At 54.8% G+C, this 23,661-nt stretch overlaps 9 non-coding genes across 9 annotated transcripts; all 9 read right to left on the bottom strand.

The window, feature by feature from the left end:
- Positions 1-622: 622 nt before the first annotated feature.
- On the bottom strand, positions 623-741 carry LOC141542013 (5S ribosomal RNA). The gene has a single exon (XR_012482019.1). It is a non-coding gene; the product is annotated as a 5S ribosomal RNA (ribosomal RNA).
- Positions 742-2,577: 1,836 nt separating this feature from the next.
- On the bottom strand, positions 2,578-2,696 carry LOC141542002 (5S ribosomal RNA). Its single transcript, XR_012482009.1, has one exon. It is a non-coding gene; the product is annotated as a 5S ribosomal RNA (ribosomal RNA).
- Positions 2,697-5,936: 3,240 nt separating this feature from the next.
- Positions 5,937-6,056, bottom strand: LOC141542109 (5S ribosomal RNA). Its single transcript, XR_012482111.1, has one exon. It is a non-coding gene; the product is annotated as a 5S ribosomal RNA (ribosomal RNA).
- A 1,875-nt stretch (positions 6,057-7,931) lies between these two features.
- On the bottom strand, positions 7,932-8,050 carry LOC141542101 (5S ribosomal RNA). Its single transcript, XR_012482103.1, has one exon. It is a non-coding gene; the product is annotated as a 5S ribosomal RNA (ribosomal RNA).
- Positions 8,051-11,257: 3,207 nt separating this feature from the next.
- LOC141542108 (5S ribosomal RNA) lies at positions 11,258-11,377 on the bottom strand. Its single transcript, XR_012482110.1, has one exon. It is a non-coding gene; the product is annotated as a 5S ribosomal RNA (ribosomal RNA).
- Positions 11,378-13,238: 1,861 nt separating this feature from the next.
- Positions 13,239-13,357, bottom strand: LOC141541990 (5S ribosomal RNA). The gene has a single exon (XR_012481999.1). It is a non-coding gene; the product is annotated as a 5S ribosomal RNA (ribosomal RNA).
- A 3,226-nt stretch (positions 13,358-16,583) lies between these two features.
- On the bottom strand, positions 16,584-16,702 carry LOC141541979 (5S ribosomal RNA). The gene has a single exon (XR_012481990.1). It is a non-coding gene; the product is annotated as a 5S ribosomal RNA (ribosomal RNA).
- A 1,845-nt stretch (positions 16,703-18,547) lies between these two features.
- On the bottom strand, positions 18,548-18,666 carry LOC141541967 (5S ribosomal RNA). The gene has a single exon (XR_012481982.1). It is a non-coding gene; the product is annotated as a 5S ribosomal RNA (ribosomal RNA).
- A 2,721-nt stretch (positions 18,667-21,387) lies between these two features.
- On the bottom strand, positions 21,388-21,506 carry LOC141541956 (5S ribosomal RNA). The gene has a single exon (XR_012481971.1). It is a non-coding gene; the product is annotated as a 5S ribosomal RNA (ribosomal RNA).
- Positions 21,507-23,661: the final 2,155 nt, after the last annotated feature.

Raw genomic sequence — 23,661 nt, 5'->3', positions numbered from 1 at the left:
CGAAGGAATGGAATGCAAGGAAAGGAGGGAGGAAATGAACGATAGGAAAGAAGAGGAAGGAAACAAGGGAAAGCAAGCACTGAAGGAAGGAAGGAAGGAAAGAAGGAACGAAGGAAGGAAGGAAGCAAGGAAGGAAGGAAGGAAGGAAGGAAGGAAGGAAGGAAGGAAGGAAGGAAGGAAGGAAGGAAGGAAGGAAGGAAGGAAGGAAGGAAGGAAGGAAAAGGATTGCAAAGGAATGGAAGGAAGAACGAAGGCAGGGAAGGAAGGACAGATGGTGAAACGAAAAGAAGAGAGGAAAGAAGGAAGGAAGTCAGAAAGACAGAAAGACAGGAACAGAGGAAGGAAGAACGGCAGGCAGGCAGGCAGGCAGGCAGGCAGGGGTGGCCGGGGAGCGTGTGGGTGAGACAGTGCGCAGAGAAAGCCGTTGAGAGCCCAGGAGAGCCGCGGCGGCTGCTGAAGGTGGGGTGCGCAGGGAGAAATGTGGCGCGTGGGGAGAAAGGGTGGCACGGCCGCCTGGTCAGCGCGTGGAGCTGTCCGGCCTCGGGGAGGGCGTGCTTGGGCGTTGCGGGAAAGGGCGCGTGTGCCTGGCCGTGCAGGAAAAGGGGGGGAAGCGGGACACAAAAGCCTACAGCACCCGGTATTCCCAGGCGGTCTCCCATCCAAGTACTAACCAGGCCCGACCCTGCTTAGCTTCCGAGATCAGACGAGATCGGGCGCGTTCAGGGTGGTATGGCCGTAGACGACGAGCTGCGCTCCTGACACCCTCAAGAGCGCGCGCTCGCGCCCACTCCGGCCAACCTCGGCCCCCAACAGCGCCGCCCGGGGGAGCTCGCCGGGCTCCTGCCCCTTTGGGGACCGCCGGGCGCCGCACCACTGGCCGGAGGGCCGCTCTTGCTGCGCCGGGCCAGGCCCGGCCCCTACCAAGGCGACGGCCTAACCGGCTCCCTCTCCGGTCCGCCGGCACCCAAGGCGCTGGGCCCCGCAGCACGGCCAGGGGCTGCCCGGACCGCCCGACCCACCCCCACCCTGGCTCCACCGCCTCCTGCTGCCGAACTGCCCTGCCCCGGGTCCCGGCCACGCGCAACCCACGGCCCCCCCACCCCCCCCACCCCCGCGCTGCCCAGCTAGGCGCGGCCGGAGGGGAGGGGAGGGGAAGGAAGGGGAGGGGAGGGGCGGGCACGGCACGGCACGGCAAGGCACGGCACGGCACGGCACGGCACGGCCCGGCACGGCACGGCTACAGGAGCCCGCGCCCTCGCTGTCCCTGCGTGCCAGGCCACCGGTCCACGCTCTCTCTCTCTCTCTCTCCCTCTGCTCTGGCCCGCCCTGCGGCCCGCGCCAGGGCCCCGTGCCTGGCCCACCAGGCGACCCAGGCCCACCCAGACTCTCCCAGCCCCTTGCTGGTAGTCTGCTGCCCTGTCGGGCTTCCTCCAAGCGCCAGCTAGCCCCAGGTGGCCTCTCCGTCAAGCCTGTCCCAAACCCTCTTCATCCCAGGGGCCGGCCCTGTCTTCAGGGCGTCCTCTTCCTTCAGCCTGTCAGCCGCCAGCGCCTCCGAGACCCTCTCACGCAGCCTGGCCTCTGGCCTCTGGCCTCGGAGCCTAGGGGCGACGGTCGGCCAGGGCCCCCAACCCAGGCCCGAGTCCTGCGCGCTCGCGCTCGGGGAGCTTCCGCTCCACAGAGACCCGTCGACTGCCTGCCAGCTCAAATGGGCAAAACCTGAGCCCAAGGAGGCCCCACCTCAAAAGGGGAAGGGAAACCCGAAGGGAAAGATGCAGGGGGCACAGAGGGAGCTCAGGAAGGGACGAAGGCAGGTAGGCAGCCAGCTAGGATGTGGACGCACTGAAGGAAGCAAGGAAGGAAGGTAGGAGGGAAGCAAGGAAGCAAGGAAGCAAGGAAGCAAGCAAGCAAGCAAGCAAGCAAGGAGTGGACAGAGGCATGGGCGCGAGAATGTGACTGCAGAATCTCGGTGCCTTGCCCCCACGTGGCAAAAGATAAAAGGGAAGGGAGGGAAGGACGACAGGTAGGAAGGAAGAACACAAAGAATGAAGAAAGAAAGGGAAGCAGGAAGGAAGAATGGAAAGAAGGAAGGAGCGAAGGAATGGGATGGAAAGAAAGCAAGGACGAAATGAAAGGAAGGAAAGAAGAAAAGAACAAAAGGAAGGACAGAAGGAAAGAAAGAAGGACTGAAGGAAGGAAGGAAGGAAGGATAGAATGGAAGGGAAGGAAGGGAAGGCAAGGAAGGAAGAATAGAGGGAGCGAAGGAAGGACTGGAGGCAGAAAGGAAGGAAGAGAGGAAGAGAGGAAGGAAGGGCGGAAGGAGTGGACGGCAAGGTGTGGGTGAGAAAGGAGTCAGAGCAAGGCGATGCCCTGAGCTCCGGCGAGCCCCGGTAGCGCTGGGAGTTGGGGTGCGGAAGCAACGGAAGGGCAAGCGTAGCGCGTGGGGAGAAAGGGTGGCACGGCCGCCTGGTCAGCGCGTGGAGCTGTACGGCCTCGGGGAGGGCGTGCTTGGGCGTTGCGGGAAAGGGCGCGCGTGGGCCTGTCCCTGCAGGAAAAAGGGGGGGGGGAGCGGGACACAAAAGCCTACAGCACCCGGTATTCCCAGGCGGTCTCCCATCCAAGTACTAACCAGGCCCGACCCTGCTTAGCTTCCGAGATCAGACGAGATCGGGCGCGTTCAGGGTGGTATGGCCGTAGACAACGGCACTCGCTTCTCGCACACCCAAGAGCTCGCCCTCGCGCCACCTATGCCTGCGCTCAGCCCCCAGCAGCACACCAGGCGCCCCCTACTCAGGCAGCCAGGTAGCCAGCAACGATGGACGCAAGCAAAGTTGCAAAGAAGCAACGAGCCAATGAAGCAGCCAAGGAACCCAGCGGTGGACAGAGGCACATGGGCGAGAAAGTCAGCGCAGAAACTCAAGGATGCTTTACGCCCATGAGGCACCACGAGCAAGGAAAGGAAGGTAGAAAGGAAGCAGGGACTTTGGGAATCACGGAAGGGAGGGAGGAAACTTAAAAACGAGGGAAGGCGCCAACGCAGCAAGCAAGCAAGCAAGCAAGCAAGCATGTAAGCAAGCAAGCAAAGAAAGAATGCCCTAGAGAATTAACTAAAAAAACAAAAACAAAAACATTAGAAATCATCCACAACTTTAGCAAAGTGGCAGGTTACGGAAGAAATCCACAGAAATCCTCAGCCTTTTTATACATCACTAACAAAATCCAACAGCAAGAGATACAAAAAGAAATTCCCTTTAAAATAACTCTCCATAGAAGAAAATATTGGGCAGTCTGCCAAGGGGAAAGTCAGGAACTATACGAGCAAAACTACAAAACAAACACTTTCCACACAGGTCACCTCAGATGTCAACCACCGGACCAACCTCAGGTGCTCTTGGATCCGTGCAGCGAATATAATAGAGAGGATAATACTACCTAAACTCATGGAGCTTTTCAGTGCCATGCCAATGAAACTCCCAAGAAACTATTTGACTGACCGAGGAAAAATTACAACAACTTTCATCTGGAACAACAAAAGGTCAAGGATTTCAAGGGAATTGATGGAAACCAAACAAGCAAATGAAGAAGGTGACCTCGCTGGGCCACCTCTGAAAGCGGCGGTCATCAAAACCATTTGGTACTGGCTAAGAAACGGAGTAGAGTAGTCCACCAGTGGAGTAGGGGAGGTTCACAGAGCAAAATAGTCAATGACTCTAGCAGCCTAGTGTTCCACAAATCCAAAGACGGCAGCTTTGGCGAGAAGGACTGGCGATTTGACAAAAACTGCAGGGAAAATTGGCCACTAGTAGGGCAGAAACTAGGCACTGACCCACCCAGAACACCCTATATACCAAGATAAGGTCGAAATAGGTTCACCACCTAGACATGAAGAATGATCATTATAAACGAGTTACAAGGACACAGGAGAGTGTACCTCTCAGACGTGTGGACCAGGAAGGAATTTTGTGACCAAAGAAGAACTAGAGATCTTTAGTGATCACCAAAAATGGAGAATGTGGATTTACATTAAGTTCAAGAGCTTCTGTGCAAACAAAACAGATGCAGACACGACGGACGGACGATGCGAAGGGAAGCCATCCACTGGGCACGCATTTTTGCATTCAAAGGTTCGGATACAGGCCTCATTTCTAAAATATGTAGGGAGGGGATGCAAACTGAACAGAGTTCAAGCCATTCTCCAACTGATAGATAAATGGCCAAAGGATACCAACAGACAATTTTCAGATGAAGAAAATGAAACTCTTTGTATCCTAGGACAAGGTGCTCCAAATCAACGCAAAGTAAGACAATTGTGAGATACCACTACACACCTCTGAGACTGGCTAAGATGACAGGAAAAGATACTAACGAATGTGGGAGGGGATGCAGGACGAGTGGGCCACGGAGACATCGTAGGTGGAACTGTGAACGGATCCCACCCTTCTGGAGAGCAACTTGGAACTAACTATGCTCCACAAGTTATCCAACTGAGCATACCCTTTGAGCCAGCATTGTTTCTACTGGGATCACATCCCAAAGACATCGATCTTAATGGAGGGAAAGGGACCCACACCCGTGCCCCCGCCCCCCCAAAAAAAGGTTGGTGGCAGCCCTTCTTGTAGTGTCAAGAAACTGGAAACGGAGGGGTTGCCCATCAGTCGGAGGAGGGCTTGAATACATTGTGGTCTATGAATGGGACGGAACATGATTGTTGTGTAGGAAACGACCAGCAGGATGATTCCCGAGAGGCCTGGAGAGCCTGACAAGAACTGATGCTGAGTGAAATGAGCAGCACCGGGAGATCAGTACACGAGGAAACAACAAGGCTGTTGTGCCGGTTCTGAGGTTAATTCTGACCCACGTGGCTCTCTTCCACGAGGAGATGTTGCCAAGCAGTTCCAGCTGTTCTGTGATGCCGAGAGAGGACCGTGGCAAGGGAGTGTGAGCCACAACATAGCACGCTCCCTCTCGCTGTTGTTGTGTGCTTGCGTTTTGTGTTCTTTCTCAGGTTTTTTTTTTTTTTTTTTTTTTTTTTTTTCTTCCTTCTTGATCTGATTTTTCTTGTGCCCCAAGATAACTGTATACAAAGGTATACGGATATTGGATTTCCCCTATATTTTAACATATTGAATAGGTGTTGGACTAGCTGCCATGGAGTGGGAGTGGGGAAGAAGGAAGGGATGATTTGGAACAGAAGGCTATGCGAGGGTCAAAAGCTACCCACGCATATGTTTTGTAAATAAAAAGCTTTAATTCATAATATTAATAATAATCGTAAAAGCAAAGAATGAAGAAAGGAGGCAAAGGAGGAAGGCAGCAGCGAAGGAATGGAATGCAAGGAAAGGAGGGAGGAAATGAACGATAGGAAAGAAGAGGAAGGAAACAAGGGAAAGCAAGCACTGAAGGAAGGAAGGAAGGAAAGAAGGAACGAAGGAAGGAAGGAAGCAAGGAAGGAAGGAAGGAAGGAAGGAAGGAAGGAAGGAAGGAAGGAAGGAAGGAAGGAAGGAAGGAAGGAAGGAAGGAAGGAAGGAAGGAAGGAAAAGGATTGCAAAGGAATGGAAGGAAGAACGAAGGCAGGGAAGGAAGGACAGATGGTGAAACGAAAAGAAGAGAGGAAAGAAGGAAGGAAGTCAGAAAGACAGAAAGACAGGAACAGAGGAAGGAAGAACGGCAGGCAGGCAGGCAGGCAGGCAGGCAGGGGTGGCCGGGGAGCGTGTGGGTGAGACAGTGCGCAGAGAAAGCCGTTGAGAGCCCAGGAGAGCCGCGGCGGCTGCTGAAGGTGGGGTGCGCAGGGAGAAATGTGGCGCGTGGGGAGAAAGGGTGGCACGGCCGCCTGGTCAGCGCGTGGAGCTGTCCGGCCTCGGGGAGGGCGTGCTTGGGCGTTGCGGGAAAGGGCGCGTGTGCCTGGCCGTGCAGGAAAAGGGGGGGAAGCGGGACACAAAAGCCTGTAGGCACCCGGTATTCCTAGGCGGTCTCCCATCCAAGTACTAACCAGGCCCGACCCTGCTTAGCTTCCGAGATCAGACGAGATCGGGCGCGTTCAGGGTGGTATGGCCGTAGACGACGAGCTGCGCTCCTGACACCCTCAAGAGCGCGCGCTCGCGCCCACTCCGGCCAACCTCGGCCCCCAACAGCGCCGCCCGGGGGAGCTCGCCGGGCTCCTGCCCCTTTGGGGACCGCCGGGCGCCGCACCACTGGCCGGAGGGCCGCTCTTGCTGCGCCGGGCCAGGCCCGGCCCCTACCAAGGCGACGGCCTAACCGGCTCCCTCTCCGGTCCGCCGGCACCCAAGGCGCTGGGCCCCGCAGCACGGCCAGGGGCTGCCCGGACCGCCCGACCCACCCCCACCCTGGCTCCACCGCCTCCTGCTGCCGAACTGCCCTGCCCCGGGTCCCGGCCACGCGCAACCCACGGCCCCCCCACCCCCCCACCCCCGCGCTGCCCAGCTAGGCGCGGCCGGAGGGGAGGGGAGGGGAAGGAAGGGGAGGGGAGGGGCGGGCACGGCACGGCACGGCAAGGCACGGCACGGTACGGCTCGGCACGGCACGGCACGGCACGGCACGGCCCGGCACGGCACGGCTACAGGAGCCCTCGCCCTCGCTTTCCCTGCGTGCCAGGCCACCGGTCCACGCTCTCTCTCTCTCTCTCTCCCTCTGCTCTGGCCCGCCCTGCGGCCCGCGCCAGGGCCCCGTGCCTGGCCCACCAGGCGACCCAGGCCCACCCAGACTCTCCCAGCCCCTTGCTGGTAGTCTGCTGCCCTGTCGGGCTTCCTCCAAGCGCCAGCTAGCCCCAGGTGGCCTCTCCGTCAAGCCTGTCCCAAACCCTCTTCATCCCAGGGGCCGGCCCTGTCTTCAGGGCGTCCTCTTCCTTCAGCCTGTCAGCCGCCAGCGCCTCCGAGACCCTCTCACGCAGCCTGGCCTCTGGCCTCTGGCCTCGGAGCCTAGGGGCGACGGTCGGCCAGGGCCCCCAACCCAGGCCCGAGTCCTGCGCGCTCGCGCTCGGGGAGCTTCCGCTCCACAGAGACCCGTCGACTGCCTGCCAGCTCAAATGGGCAAAACCTGAGCCCAAGGAGGCCCCACCTCAAAAGGGGAAGGGAAACCCGAAGGGAAAGATGCAGGGGGCACAGAGGGAGCTCAGGAAGGGACGAAGGCAGGTAGGCAGCCAGCTAGGATGTGGACGCACTGAAGGAAGCAAGGAAGGAAGGTAGGAGGGAAGCAAGGAAGCAAGGAAGCAAGGAAGCAAGCAAGGAAACAAGGAAGCAAGCAAGCAAGCAAGCAAGCAAGGAGTGGACAGAGGCATGGGCGCGAGAATGTGACTGCAGAATCTCGGTGCCTTGCCCCCACGTGGCAAAAGATAAAAGGGAAGGGAGGGAAGGACGACAGGTAGGAAGGAAGAACACAAAGAATGAAGAAAGAAAGGGAAGCAGGAAGGAAGAATGGAAAGAAGGAAGGAGCGAAGGAATGGGATGGAAAGAAAGCAAGGACGAAATGAAAGGAAGGAAAGAAGAAAAGAACAAAAGGAAGGACAGAAGGAAAGAAAGAAGGACTGAAGGAAGGAAGGAAGGAAGGATAGAATGGAAGGGAAGGAAGGGAAGGCAAGGAAGGAAGAATAGAGGGAGCGAAGGAAGGACTGGAGGCAGAAAGGAAGGAAGAGAGGAAGAGAGGAAGGAAGGGCGGAAGGAGTGGACGGCAAGGTGTGGGTGAGAAAGGAGTCAGAGCAAGGCGATGCCCTGAGCTCCGGCGAGCCCCGGTAGCGCTGGGAGTTGGGGTGCGGAAGCAACGGAAGGGCAAGCGTAGCGCGTGGGGAGAAAGGGTGGCACGGCCGCCTGGTCAGCGCGTGGAGCTGTACGGCCTCGGGGAGGGCGTGCTTGGGCGTTGCGGGAAAGGGCGCGCGTGGGCCTGGCCCTGCAGGAAAAAGGGGGGGGGGGGCGGGACACAAAAGCCTACAGCACCCGGTATTCCCAGGCAGTCTCCCATCCAAGTACTAACCAGGCCCGACCCTGCTTAGCTTCCGAGATCAGACGAGATCGGGCGCGTTCAGGGTGGTATGGCCGTAGACAACGGCACTCGCTTCTCGCACACCCAAGAGCTCGCCCTCGCGCCACCTATGCCTGCGCTCAGCCCCCAGCAGCACACCAGGCGCCCCCTACTCAGGCAGCCAGGTAGCCAGCAACGATGGACGCAAGCAAAGTTGCAAAGAAGCAACGAGCCAATGAAGCAGCCAAGGAACCCAGCGGTGGACAGAGGCACATGGGCGAGAAAGTCAGCGCAGAAACTCAAGGATGCTTTACGCCCATGAGGCACCACGAGCAAGGAAAGGAAGGTAGAAAGGAAGCAGGGACTTTGGGAATCACGGAAGGGAGGGAGGAAACTTAAAAACGAGGGAAGGCGCCAACGCAGCAAGCAAGCAAGCAAGCAAGCAAGCATGTAAGCAAGCAAGCAAAGAAAGAATGCCCTAGAGAATTAACTAAAAAAACAAAAACAAAAACATTAGAAATCATCCACAACTTTAGCAAAGTGGCAGGTTACGGAAGAAATCCACAGAAATCCTCAGCCTTTTTATACATCACTAACAAAATCCAACAGCAAGAGATACAAAAAGAAATTCCCTTTAAAATAACTCTCCATAGAAGAAAATATTGGGCAGTCTGCCAAGGGGAAAGTCAGGAACTATACGAGCAAAACTACAAAACAAACACTTTCCACACAGGTCACCTCAGATGTCAACCACCGGACCAACCTCAGGTGCTCTTGGATCCGTGCAGCGAATATAATAGAGAGGATAATACTACCTAAACTCATGGAGCTTTTCAGTGCCATGCCAATGAAACTCCCAAGAAACTATTTGACTGACCGAGGAAAAATTACAACAACTTTCATCTGGAACAACAAAAGGTCAAGGATTTCAAGGGAATTGATGGAAACCAAACAAGCAAATGAAGAAGGTGACCTCGCTGGGCCACCTCTGAAAGCGGCGGTCATCAAAACCATTTGGTATTGGCTAAGAAACGGAGTAGAGTAGTCCACCAGTGGAGTAGGGGAGGTTCACAGAGCAAAATAGTCAATGACTCTAGCAGCCTAGTGTTCCACAAATCCAAAGACGGCAGCTTTGGCGAGAAGGACTGGCGATTTGACAAAAACTGCAGGGAAAATTGGCCACTAGTAGGGCAGAAACTAGGCACTGACCCACCCAGAACACCCTATATACCAAGATAAGGTCGAAATAGGTTCACCACCTAGACATGAAGAATGATCATTATAAACGAGTTACAAGGACACAGGAGAGTGTACCTCTCAGACGTGTGGACCAGGAAGGAATTTTGTGACCAAAGAAGAACTAGAGATCTTTAGTGATCACCAAAAATGGAGAATGTGGATTTACATTAAGTTCAAGAGCTTCTGTGCAAACAAAACAGATGCAGACACGACGGACGGACGATGCGAAGGGAAGCCATCCACTGGGCACGCATTTTTGCATTCAAAGGTTCGGATACAGGCCTCATTTCTAAAATATGTAGGGAGGGGATGCAAACTGAACAGAGTTCAAGCCATTCTCCAACTGATAGATAAATGGCCAAAGGATACCAACAGACAATTTTCAGATGAAGAAAATGAAACTCTTTGTATCCTAGGACAAGGTGCTCCAAATCAACGCAAAGTAAGACAATTGTGAGATACCACTACACACCTCTGAGACTGGCTAAGATGACAGGAAAAGATACTAACGAATGTGGGAGGGGATGCGGGACGAGTGGGCCACGGAGACATCGTAGGTGGAACTGTGAACGGATCCCACCCTTCTGGAGAGCAACTTGGAACTAACTATGCTCCACAAGTTATCCAACTGAGCATACCCTTTGAGCCAGCATTGTTTCTACTGGGATCACATCCCAAAGACATCGATCTTAATGGAGGGAAAGGGACCCACACCCGTGCCCCCCGCCCCCCCAAAAAAAGGTTGGTGGCAGCCCTTCTTGTAGTGTCAAGAAACTGGAAACGGAGGGGTTGCCCATCAGTCGGAGGAGGGCTTGAATACATTGTGGTCTATGAATGGGACGGAACATGATTGTTGTGTAGGAAACGACCAGCAGGATGATTCCCGAGAGGCCTGGAGAGCCTGACAAGAACTGATGCTGAGTGAAATGAGCAGCACCGGAGATCAGTACACGAGGAAACAACAAGGCTGTTGTGCCGGTTCTGAGGTTAATTCTGACCCACGTGGCTCTCTTCCCACGAGGAGATGTTGCCAAGCAGTTCCAGCTGTTCTGTGATGCCGAGAGAGGACCGTGGCAAGGAGTGTGAGCCACAACATAGCACGCTCCCTCTCGCTGTTGTTGTGTGTCTGCGTTTTGTGTTCTTTCTCAGGTTTTTTTTTTTTTTTTTTTTTTTTTTTTCTTCCTTCTTGATCTGATTTTTCTTGTGCCCCAAGATAACTGTATACAAAGGTATACGGGATATTGGATTTCCCCTATATTTTAACATATTGAATAGGTGTTGGACTAGCTGCCATGGAGTGGGAGTGGGGAAGAAGGAAGGGATGATTTGGAACAGAAGGCTATGCGAGGGTCAAAAGCTACCCACGCATATGTTTTGTAAATAAAAAGCTTTAATTTCATAATATTAATAATAATCGTAAAAGCAAAGAATGAAGAAAGGAGGCAAAGGAGGAAGGCAGCAGCGAAGGAATGGAATGCAAGGAAAGGAGGGAGGAAATGAACGATAGGAAAGAAGAGGAAGGAAACAAGGGAAAGCAAGCACTGAAGGAAGGAAGGAAGGAAAGAAGGAAGGAAGGGAAGGAAGGAAGCAAGGAAGGAAGGAAGGAAGGAAGGAAGGAAGGAAGGAAGGAAGGAAGGAAGAAGGAAGGAAAAAGGATTGCAAAGGAATGGAAGGAAGACGAAGGCGGAAGGAAGGACAGATGGTGAAACGAAAAGAAGAGAGGAAAGAAGGAAGGAAGTCAGAAAGACAGAAAGACAGGAACAGAGGAAGGAAGAACGGCAGGCAGGCAGGCAGGCAGGCAGGCAGGGGTGGCCGGGGAGCGTGTGGGTGAGACAGTGCGCAGAGAAAGCCGTTGAGAGCCCAGGAGAGCCGCGGAGGCTGCTGAAGGTGGGGTGCGCAGGGAGAAATGTGGCGCGTGGGGAGAAAGGGTGGCACGGCCGCCTGGTCAGCGCGTGGAGCTGTCCGGCCTCGGGGAGGGCGTGCTTGGGCGTTGCGGGAAAGGGCGCGTGTGCCTGGCCGTGCAGGAAAAGGGGGGGAAGCGGGACACAAAAGCCTGTAGGCACCCGGTATTCCCAGGCGGTCTCCCATCCAAGTACTAACCAGGCCCGACCCTGCTTAGCTTCCGAGATCAGACGAGATCGGGCGCGTTCAGGGTGGTATGGCCGTAGACGACGAGCTGCGCTCCTGACACCCTCAAGAGCGCGCGCTCGCGCCCACTCCGGCCAACCTCGGCCCCCAACAGCGCCGCCCGGGGGAGCTCGCCGGGCTCCTGCCCCTTTGGGGACCGCCGGGCGCCGCACCACTGGCCGGAGGGCCGCTCTTGCTGCGCCGGGCCAGGCCCGGCCCCTACCAAGGCGACGGCCTAACCGGCTCCCTCTCCGGTCCGCCGGCACCCAAGGCGCTGGGCCCCGCAGCACGGCCAGGGGCTGCCCGGACCGCCCGACCCACCCCCACCCTGGCTCCACCGCCTCCTGCTGCCGAACTGCCCTGCCCCGGGTCCCGGCCACGCGCAACCCACGGCCCCCCCACCCCCCCCACCCCCGCGCTGCCCAGCTAGGCGCGGCCGGAGGGGAGGGGAGGGGAAGGAAGGGGAGGGGAGGGGCGGGCACGGCACGGCACGGCAAGGCACGGCACGGCACGGCACGGCACGGCACGGCCCGGCACGGCACGGCTACAGGAGCCCGCGCCCTCGCTGTCCCTGCGTGCCAGGCCACCGGTCCACGCTCTCTCTCTCTCTCTCTCCCTCTGCTCTGGCCCGCCCTGCGGCCCGCGCCAGGGCCCCGTGCCTGGCCCACCAGGCGACCCAGGCCCACCCAGACTCTCCCAGCCCCTTGCTGGTAGTCTGCTGCCCTGTCGGGCTTCCTCCAAGCGCCAGCTAGCCCCAGGTGGCCTCTCCGTCAAGCCTGTCCCAAACCCTCTTCATCCCAGGGGCCGGCCCTGTCTTCAGGGCGTCCTCTTCCTTCAGCCTGTCAGCCGCCAGCGCCTCCGAGACCCTCTCACGCAGCCTGGCCTCTGGCCTCTGGCCTCGGAGCCTAGGGGCGACGGTCGGCCAGGGCCCCCAACCCAGGCCCGAGTCCTGCGCGCTCGCGCTCGGGGAGCTTCCGCTCCACAGAGACCCGTCGACTGCCTGCCAGCTCAAATGGGCAAAACCTGAGCCCAAGGAGGCCCCACCTCAAAAGGGGAAGGGAAACCCGAAGGGAAAGATGCAGGGGGCACAGAGGGAGCTCAGGAAGGGACGAAGGCAGGTAGGCAGCCAGCTAGGATGTGGACGCACTGAAGGAAGCAAGGAAGGAAGGTAGGAGGGAAGCAAGGAAGCAAGGAAGCAAGGAAGCAAGCAAGGAAACAAGGAAGCAAGCAAGCAAGCAAGCAAGCAAGGAGTGGACAGAGGCATGGGCGCGAGAATGTGACTGCAGAATCTCGGTGCCTTGCCCCCACGTGGCAAAAGATAAAAGGGAAGGGAGGGAAGGACGACAGGTAGGAAGGAAGAACACAAAGAATGAAGAAAGAAAGGGAAGCAGGAAGGAAGAATGGAAAGAAGGAAGGAGCGAAGGAATGGGATGGAAAGAAAGCAAGGACGAAATGAAAGGAAGGAAAGAAGAAAAGAACAAAAGGAAGGACAGAAGGAAAGAAAGAAGGACTGAAGGAAGGAAGGAAGGAAGGATAGAATGGAAGGGAAGGAAGGGAAGGCAAGGAAGGAAGAATAGAGGGAGCGAAGGAAGGACTGGAGGCAGAAAGGAAGGAAGAGAGGAAGAGAGGAAGGAAGGGCGGAAGGAGTGGACGGCAAGGTGTGGGTGAGAAAGGAGTCAGAGCAAGGCGATGCCCTGAGCTCCGGCGAGCCCCGGTAGCGCTGGGAGTTGGGGTGCGGAAGCAACGGAAGGGCAAGCGTAGCGCGTGGGGAGAAAGGGTGGCACGGCCGCCTGGTCAGCGCGTGGAGCTGTACGGCCTCGGGGAGGGCGTGCTTGGGCGTTGCGGGAAAGGGCGCGCGTGGGCCTGGCCCTGCAGGAAAAAGGGGGGGGGGAGCGGGACACAAAAGCCTACAGCACCCGGTATTCCCAGGCGGTCTCCCATCCAAGTACTAACCAGGCCCGACCCTGCTTAGCTTCCGAGATCAGACGAGATCGGGCGCGTTCAGGGTGGTATGGCCGTAGACAACGGCACTCGCTTCTCGCACACCCAAGAGCTCGCCCTCGCGCCACCTATGCCTGCGCTCAGCCCCCAGCAGCACACCAGGCGCCCCCTACTCAGGCAGCCAGGTAGCCAGCAACGATGGACGCAAGCAAAGTTGCAAAGAAGCAACGAGCCAATGAAGCAGCCAAGGAACCCAGCGGTGGACAGAGGCACATGGGCGAGAAAGTCAGCGCAGAAACTCAAGGATGCTTTACGCCCATGAGGCACCACGAGCAAGGAAAGGAAGGTAGAAAGGAAGCAGGGACTTTGGGAATCACGGAAGGGAGGGAGGAAACTTAAAAACGAGGGAAGGCGCCAACGCAGCAAGCAAGCAAGCAAGCAAGCAAGCATGTAAGCAAGCAAGCAAAGAAAGAATGCCCTAGAGAATTAACTAAAAAAACAAAAACAAAAACATTAGAAATCATCCACAACTTTAGCAAAGTGGCAGGTTACGGAAGAAATCCACAGAAATCCTCAGCCTTTTTATACATCACTAACAAAATCCAACAGCAAGAGATACAAAAAGAAATTCCCTTTAAAATAACTCTCCATAGAAGAAAATATTGGGCAGTCTGCCAAGGGGAAAGTCAGGAACTATACGAGCAAAACTACAAAACAAACACTTTCCACACAGGTCACCTCAGATGTCAACCACCGGACCAACCTCAGGTGCTCTTGGATCCGTGCAGCGAATATAATAGAGAGGATAATACTACCTAAACTCATGGAGCTTTTCAGTGCCATGCCAATGAAACTCCCAAGAAACTATTTGACTGACCGAGGAAAAATTACAACAACTTTCATCTGGAACAACAAAAGGTCAAGGATTTCAAGGGAATTGATGGAAACCAAACAAGCAAATGAAGAAGGTGACCTCGCTGGGCCACCTCTGAAAGCGGCGGTCATCAAAACCATTTGGTACTGGCTAAGAAACGGAGTAGAGTAGTCCACCAGTGGAGTAGGGGAGGTTCACAGAGCAAAATAGTCAATGACTCTAGCAGCCTAGTGTTCCACAAATCCAAAGACGGCAGCTTTGGCGAGAAGGACTGGCGATTTGACAAAAACTGCAGGGAAAATTGGCCACTAGTAGGGCAGAAACTAGGCACTGACCCACCCAGAACACCCTATATACCAAGATAAGGTCGAAATAGGTTCACCACCTAGACATGAAGAATGATCATTATAAACGAGTTACAAGGACACAGGAGAGTGTACCTCTCAGACGTGTGGACCAGGAAGGAATTTTGTGACCAAAGAAGAACTAGAGATCTTTAGTGATCACCAAAAATGGAGAATGTGGATTTACATTAAGTTCAAGAGCTTCTGTGCAAACAAAACAGATGCAGACACGACGGACGGACGATGCGAAGGGAAGCCATCCACTGGGCACGCATTTTTGCATTCAAAGGTTCGGATACAGGCCTCATTTCTAAAATATGTAGGGAGGGGATGCAAACTGAACAGAGTTCAAGCCATTCTCCAACTGATAGATAAATGGCCAAAGGATACCAACAGACAATTTTCAGATGAAGAAAATGAAACTCTTTGTATCCTAGGACAAGGTGCTCCAAATCAACGCAAAGTAAGACAATTGTGAGATACCACTACACACCTCTGAGACTGGCTAAGATGACAGGAAAAGATACTAACGAATGTGGGAGGGGATGCGGGACGAGTGGGCCACGGAGACATCGTAGGTGGAACTGTGAACGGATCCCACCCTTCTGGAGAGCAACTTGGAACTAACTATGCTCCACAAGTTATCCAACTGAGCATACCCTTTGAGCCAGCATTGTTTCTACTGGGATCACATCCCAAAGACATCGATCTTAATGGAGGGAAAGGGACCCACACCCGTGCCCCCGCCCCCCCAAAAAAAGGTTGGTGGCAGCCCTTCTTGTAGTGTCAAGAAACTGGAAACGGAGGGGTTGCCCATCAGTCGGAGGAGGGCTTGAATACATTGTGGTCTATGAATGGGACGGAACATGATTGTTGTGTAGGAAACGACCAGCAGGATGATTCCCGAGAGGCCTGGAGAGCCTGACAAGAACTGATGCTGAGTGAAATGAGCAGCACCGGGAGATCAGTACACGAGGAAACAACAAGGCTGTTGTGCCGGTTCTGAGGTTAATTCTGACCCACGTGGCTCTCTTCCACGAGGAGATGTTGCCAAGCAGTTCCAGCTGTTCTGTGATGCCGAGAGAGGACCGTGGCAAGGGAGTGTGAGCCACAACATAGCACGCTCCCTCTCGCTGTTGTTGTGTGCTTGCGTTTTGTGTTCTTTCTCAGGTTTTTTTTTTTTTTTTTTTTTTTTTTTCTTCCTTCTTGATCTGATTTTTCTTGTGCCCCAAGATAACTGTATACAAAGGTATACGGATATTGGATTTCCCCTATATTTTAACATATTGAATAGGTGTTGGACTAGCTGCCATGGAGTGGGAGTGGGGAAGAAGGAAGGGATGATTTGGAACAGAAGGCTATGCGAGGGTCAAAAGCTACCCACGCATATGTTTTGTAAATAAAAAGCTTTAATTCATAATATTAATAATAATCGTAAAAGCAAAGAATGAAGAAAGGAGGCAAAGGAGGAAGGCAGCAGCGAAGGAATGGAATGCAAGGAAAGGAGGGAGGAAATGAACGATAGGAAAGAAGAGGAAGGAAACAAGGGAAAGCAAGCACTGAAGGAAGGAAGGAAGGAAAGAAGGAAGGAAGGAAGGAAGGAAGCAAGGAAGGAAGGAAGGAAGGAAGGAAGGAAGGAAGGAAGGAAGGAAGGAAGGAAGGAAGGAAGGAAGGAAGGAAGGAAGGAAAAGGATTGCAAAGGAATGGAAGGAAGAACGAAGGCAGGGAAGGAAGGACAGATGGTGAAACGAAAAGAAGAGAGGAAAGAAGGAAGGAAGTCAGAAAGACAGAAAGACAGGAACAGAGGAAGGAAGAACGGCAGGCAGGCAGGCAGGCAGGCAGGCAGGGGTGGCCGGGGAGCGTGTGGGTGAGACAGTGCGCAGAGAAAGCCGTTGAGAGCCCAGGAGAGCCGCGGCGGCTGCTGAAGGTGGGGTGCGCAGGGAGAAATGTGGCGCGTGGGGAGAAAGGGTGGCACGGCCGCCTGGTCAGCGCGTGGAGCTGTCCGGCCTCGGGGAGGGCGTGCTTGGGCGTTGCGGGAAAGGGCGCGTGTGCCTGGCCGTGCAGGAAAAGGGGGGGAAGCGGGACACAAAAGCCTACAGCACCCGGTATTCCCAGGCGGTCTCCCATCCAAGTACTAACCAGGCCCGACCCTGCTTAGCTTCCGAGATCAGACGAGATCGGGCGCGTTCAGGGTGGTATGGCCGTAGACGACGAGCTGCGCTCCTGACACCCTCAAGAGCGCGCGCTCGCGCCCACTCCGGCCAACCTCGGCCCCCAACAGCGCCGCCCGGGGGAGCTCGCCGGGCTCCTGCCCCTTTGGGGACCGCCGGGCGCCGCACCACTGGCCGGAGGGCCGCTCTTGCTGCGCCGGGCCAGGCCCGGCCCCTACCAAGGCGACGGCCTAACCGGCTCCCTCTCCGGTCCGCCGGCACCCAAGGCGCTGGGCCCCGCAGCACGGCCAGGGGCTGCCCGGACCGCCCGACCCACCCCCACCCTGGCTCCACCGCCTCCTGCTGCCGAACTGCCCTGCCCCGGGTCCCGGCCACGCGCAACCCACGGCCCCCCCACCCCCCCCACCCCCGCGCTGCCCAGCTAGGCGCGGCCGGAGGGGAGGGGAGGGGAAGGAAGGGGAGGGGAAGGAAGGGGAAGGGAGGGGCGGGCACGGCACGGCACGGCAAGGCACGGCACGGCACGGCACGGCTACAGGAGCCCGCGCCCTCGCTGTCCCTGCGTGCCAGGCCACCGGTCCACGCTCTCTCTCTCTCTCTCTCCCTCTGCTCTGGCCCGCCCTGCGGCCCGCGCCAGGGCCCCGTGCCTGGCCCACCAGGCGACCCAGGCCCACCCAGACTCTCCCAGCCCCTTGCTGGTAGTCTGCTGCCCTGTCGGGCTTCCTCCAAGCGCCAGCTAGCCCCAGGTGGCCTCTCCGTCAAGCCTGTCCCAAACCCTCTTCATCCCAGGGGCCGGCCCTGTCTTCAGGGCGTCCTCTTCCTTCAGCCTGTCAGCCGCCAGCGCCTCCGAGACCCTCTCACGCAGCCTGGCCTCTGGCCTCTGGCCTCGGAGCCTAGGGGCGACGGTCGGCCAGGGCCCCCAACCCAGGCCCGAGTCCTGCGCGCTCGGGGAGCTTCCGCTCCACAGAGACCCGTCGACTGCCTGCCAGCTCAAATGGGCAAAACCTGAGCCCAAGGAGGCCCCACCTCAAAAGGGGAAGGGAAACCCGAAGGGAAAGATGCAGGGGGCACAGAGGGAGCTCAGGAAGGGACGAAGGCAGGTAGGCAGCCAGCTAGGATGTGGACGCACTGAAGGAAGCAAGGAAGGAAGGTAGGAGGGAAGCAAGGAAGCAAGGAAGCAAGGAAGCAAGCAAGGAAACAAGGAAGCAAGCAAGCAAGCAAGCAAGCAAGGAGTGGACAGAGGCATGGGCGCGAGAATGTGACTGCAGAATCTCGGTGCCTTGCCCCCACGCGGCAAAAGATAGAAGGGAAGGGAGGGAAGGACGACAGGTAGGAAGGAAGAACACAAAGAATGAAGAAAGAAAGGGAAGCAGGAAGGAAGAATGGAAAGAAGGAAGGAGCGAAGGAATGGGATGGAAGGAAAGCAAGGACGAAATGAAAGGAAGGAAAGAAGAAAAGAACAAAAGGAAGGACAGAAGGAAAGAAAGAAGGACTGAAGGAAGGAAGGAAGGAAGGATAGAATGGAAGGGAAGGAAGGGAAGGCAAGGAAGGAAGAATAGAGGGAGCGAAGGAAGGACTGGAGGCAGAAAGGAAGGAAGAGAGGAAGAGAGGAAGGAAGGGCGGAAGGAAGTGGACGGCAAGGTGTGGGTGAGAAAGGAGTCAGAGCAAGGCGATGCCCTGAGCTCCGGCGAGCCCCGGTAGCGCTGGGAGTTGGGGTGCGGAAGCAACGGAAGGGCAAGCGTAGCGCGTGGGGAGAAAGGGTGGCACGGCCGCCTGGTCAGCGCGTGGAGCTGTCGGCCTCGGGGAGGGCGTGCTTGGGCGTTGCGGGAAAGGGCGCGCGTGGGCCTGGCCCTGCAGGAAAAAGGGGGGGGGGAGCGGGACACAAAAGCCTACAGCACCCGGTATTCCCAGGCGGTCTCCCATCCAAGTACTAACCAGGCCCGACCCTGCTTAGCTTCCGAGATCAGACGAGATCGGGCGCGTTCAGGGTGGTATGGCCGTAGACAACGGCACTCGCTTCTCGCACACCCAAGAGCTCGCCCTCGCGCCACCTATGCCTGCGCTCAGCCCCCAGCAGCACACCAGGCGCCCCCTACTCAGGCAGCCAGGTAGCCAGCAACGATGGACGCAAGCAAAGTTGCAAAGAAGCAACGAGCCAATGAAGCAGCCAAGGAACCCAGCGGTGGACAGAGGCACATGGGCGAGAAAGTCAGCGCAGAAACTCAAGGATGCTTTACGCCCATGAGGCACCACGAGCAAGGAAAGGAAGGTAGAAAGGAAGCAGGGACTTTGGGAATCACGGAAGGGAGGGAGGAAACTTAAAAACGAGGGAAGGCGCCAACGCAGCAAGCAAGCAAGCAAGCAAGCAAGCATGTAAGCAAGCAAGCAAAGAAAGAATGCCCTAGAGAATTAACTAAAAAAACAAAAACAAAAACATTAGAAATCATCCACAACTTTAGCAAAGTGGCAGGTTACGGAAGAAATCCACAGAAATCCTCAGCCTTTTTATACATCACTAACAAAATCCAACAGCAAGAGATACAAAAAGAAATTCCCTTTAAAATAACTCTCCATAGAAGAAAATATTGGGCAGTCTGCCAAGGGGAAAGTCAGGAACTATACGAGCAAAACTACAAAACAAACACTTTCCACACAGGTCACCTCAGATGTCAACCACCGGACCAACCTCAGGTGCTCTTGGATCCGTGCAGCGAATATAATAGAGAGGATAATACTACCTAAACTCATGGAGCTTTTCAGTGCCATGCCAATGAAACTCCCAAGAAACTATTTGACTGACCGAGGAAAAATTACAACAACTTTCATCTGGAACAACAAAAGGTCAAGGATTTCAAGGGAATTGATGGAAACCAAACAAGCAAATGAAGAAGGTGACCTCGCTGGGCCACCTCTGAAAGCGGCGGTCATCAAAACCATTTGGTACTGGCTAAGAAACGGAGTAGAGTAGTCCACCAGTGGAGTAGGGAGAGGTTCACAGAGCAAAATAGTCAATGACTCTAGCAGCCTAGTGTTCCACAAATCCAAAGACGGCAGCTTTGGCGAGAAGGACTGGCGATTTGACAGAAAACTGCAGGGAAAAATTGGCCACTAGTAGGGCAGAAACTAGGCACTGACCCACCCAGAACACCCTATATACCAAGATAAGGTCGAAATAGGTTCACCACCTAGACATGAAGAATGATCATTATAAACGAGTTACAAGGACACAGGAGAGTGTACCTCTCAGACGTGTGGACCAGGAAGGAATTTTGTGACCAAAGAAGAACTAGAGATCTTTAGTGATCACCAAAAATGGAGAATGTGGATTTACATTAAGTTCAAGAGCTTCTGTGCAAACAAAACAGATGCAGACACGACGGACGGACGATGCGAAGGGAAGCCATCCACTGGGCACGCATTTTTGCATTCAAAGGTTCGGATACAGGCCTCATTTCTAAAATATGTAGGGAGGGGATGCAAACTGAACAGAGTTCAAGCCATTCTCCAACTGATAGATAAATGGCCAAAGGATACCAACAGACAATTTTCAGATGAAGAAAATGAAACTCTTTGTATCCTAGGACAAGGTGCTCCAAATCAACGCAAAGTAAGACAATTGTGAGATACCACTACACACCTCTGAGACTGGCTAGATGACAGGAAAAGATACTAACGAATGTGGGAGGGGATGCGGGACGAGTGGGCCACGGAGACATCGTAGGTGGAACTGTGAACGGATCCCACCCTTCTGGAGAGCAACTTGGAACTAACTATGCTCCACAAGTTATCCAACTGAGCATACCCTTTGAGCCAGCATTGTTTCTACTGGGATCACATCCCAAAGACATCGATCTTAATGGAGGGAAAGGGGACCCACACCCCGTGCCCCCCGCCCCCCCAAAAAAAGGTTGGTGGCAGCCCTTCTTGTAGTGTCAAGAAACTGGAAACGGAGGGGTTGCCCATCAGTCGGAGGAGGGCTTGAATACAATTGCTGGTCTATGAATGGGTCGGAACATGATTGTCTGTAGTAGGAAACGACCAGCAGGATGATTCCCGAGAGGCCTGGAGAGCCATAAAAAGCTTTAATTCATAATATTAATAATAATCGTAAAAGCAAAGAATGAAGAAAGGAGGCAAAGGAGGAAGGCAGCAGCGAAGGAATGGAATGCAAGGAAAGGAGGGAGGAAATGAACGATAGGAAAGAAGAGGAAGGAAACAAGGGAAAGCAAGCACTGAAGGAAGGAAGGAAGGAAAGAAGGAAGGAAGGAAGGAAGGAAGCAAGGAAGGAAGGAAGGAAGGAAGGAAGGAAGGAAGGAAGGAAGGAAGGAAGGAAGGAAGGAAGGAAGGAAGGAAGAACGAAGGCAGGGAAGGAAGGACAGATGGTGGAACGAAAAGAAGAGAGGAAAGAAGGAAGGAAGTCAGAAAGACAGAAAGACAGGAACAGAGGAAGGAAGAACGGCAGGCAGGCAGGCAGGCAGGCAGGGGTGGCCGGGGAGCGTGTGGGTGAGACAGTGCGCAGAGAAAGCCGTTGGGAGCCCAGGAGAGCCGCGGCGGCTGCTGAAGGTGGGGTGCGCAGGGAGAAATGTGGCGCGTGGGGAGAAAGGGTGGCACGGCCGCCTGGTCAGCGCGTGGAGCTGTCCGGCCTCGGGGAGGGCGTGCTTGGGCGTTGCGGGAAAGGGCGCGTGTGCCTGGCCGTGCAGGAAAAGGGGGGGAAGCGGGACACAAAAGCCTACAGCACCCGGTATTCCCAGGCGGTCTCCCATCCAAGTACTAACCAGGCCCGACCCTGCTTAGCTTCCGAGATCAGACGAGATCGGGCGCGTTCAGGGTGGTATGGCCGTAGACAACGGCACTCGCTTCTCGCACACCCAAGAGCTCGCCCTCGCGCCACCTATGCCTGCGCTCAGCCCCCAGCAGCACACCAGGCGCCCCCTACTCAGGCAGCCAGGTAGCCAGCAACGATGGACGCAAGCAAAGTTGCAAAGAAGCAACGAGCCAATGAAGCAGCCAAGGAACCCAGCGGTGGACAGAGGCACATGGGCGAGAAAGTCAGCGCAGAAACTCAAAGATGCTTTACGCCCATGAGGCACCACGAGCAAGGAAAGGAAGGTAGAAAGGAAGCAGGGACTTTGGGAACCACGGAAGGGAGGGAGGAAACTTAAAAACGAGGGAAGGCGCCAACGCAGCAAGCAAGCAAGCAAGCAAGCAAGCAAGCATGTAAGCAAGCAAGCAAAGAAAGAATGCCCTAGAGAATTAACTAAAAAAACAAAAACAAAAACATTAGAAATCATCCACAACTTTAGCAAAGTGGCAGGTTACGGAAGAAATCCACAGAAATCCTCAGCCTTTTTATACATCACTAACAAAATCCAACAGCAAGAGATACAAAAAGAAATTCCCTTTAAAATAACTCTCCATAGAAGAAAATATTGGGCAGTCTGCCAAGGGGAAAGTCAGGAACTATACGAGCAAAACTACAAAACACTTTCCACACAGGTCACCTCAGATGTCAACCACCGGACCAACCTCAGGTGCTCTTGGATCCGTGCAGCGAATATAATAGAGAGGATAATACTACCTAAACTCATGGAGCTTTTCAGTGCCATGCCAATGAAACTCCCAAGAAACTATTTGACTGACCGAGGAAAAATTACAACAACTTTCATCTGGAACAACAAAAGGTCAAGGATTTCAAGGGAATTGATGGAAACCAAACAAGCAAATGAAGAAGGTGACCTCGCTGGGCCACCTCTGAAAGCGGCGGTCATCAAAACCATTTGGTACTGGCTAAGAAACGGAGTAGAGTAGTCCACCAGTGGAGTAGGGGAGGTTCACAGAGCAAAATAGTCAATGACTCTAGCAGCCTAGTGTTCCACAAATCCAAAGACGGCAGCTTTGGCGAGAAGGACTGGCGATTTGACAAAAACTGCAGGGAAAATTGGCCACTAGTAGGGCAGAAACTAGGCACTGACCCACCCAGAACACCCTACATACCAAGATAAGGTCGAAATAGGTTCACCACCTAGACATGAAGAATGATCATTATAAACGAGTTACAAGGACACAGGAGAGTGTACCTCTCAGACGTGTGGACCAGGAAGGAATTTTGTGACCAAAGAAGAACTAGAGATCCTTAGTGATCACCAAAAATGGAGAATGTGGATTTACATTAAGTTCAAGAGCTTCTGTGCAAACAAAACAGATGCAGACACGACGGACGGACGATGCGAAGGGAAGCCATCCACTGGGCACGCATTTTTGTATTCAAAGGTTCGGATACAGGCCTCATTTCTAAAATATGTAGGGAGGGGATGCAAACTGAACAGAGTTCAAGCCATTCTCCAACTGATAGATAAATGGCCAAAGGATACCAACAGACAATTTTCAGATGAAGAAAATGAAACTCTTTGTATCCTAGGACAAGGTGCTCCAAATCAACGCAAAGTAAGACAATTGTGAGATACCACTACACACCTCTGAGACTGGCTAAGATGACAGGAAAAGATACTAACGAATGTGGGAGGGGATGCGGGACGAGTGGGCCACGGAGACATCGTAGGTGGAACTGTGAACGGATCCCACCCTTCTGGAGAGCAACTTGGAACTAACTATGCTCCACAAGTTATCCAACTGAGCATACCCTTTGAGCCAGCATTGTTTCTACTGGGATCACATCCCAAAGACATCGATCTTAATGGAGGGAAAGGGACCCACACCCGTGCCCCCGCCCCCCCCCCCAAAAAGGTTGGTGACAGCCCTTCTTGTAGTGTCAAGAAACTGGAAACGGAGGGGTTGCCCATCAGTCGGAGGAGGGCTTGAATACATTGTGGTCTATGAATGGGACGGAACATGATTGTTGTGTAGGAAACGACCAGCAGGATGATTCCCGAGAGGCCTGGAGAGCCTGACAAGAACTGATGCTGAGTGAAATGAGCAGCACCGGGAGATCAGTACACGAGGAAACAACAAGGCTGTTGTGCCGGTTCTGAGGTTAATTCTG

This window comes from Sminthopsis crassicaudata, chromosome 4 (assembly GCF_048593235.1).
Source record: "Sminthopsis crassicaudata isolate SCR6 chromosome 4, ASM4859323v1, whole genome shotgun sequence".
NCBI lineage: Eukaryota > Metazoa > Chordata > Mammalia > Dasyuromorphia > Dasyuridae > Sminthopsis > Sminthopsis crassicaudata.
Note: the sequence above shows the minus strand (reverse complement) of the source record. Positions and strands in the feature narration are given on the sequence as shown.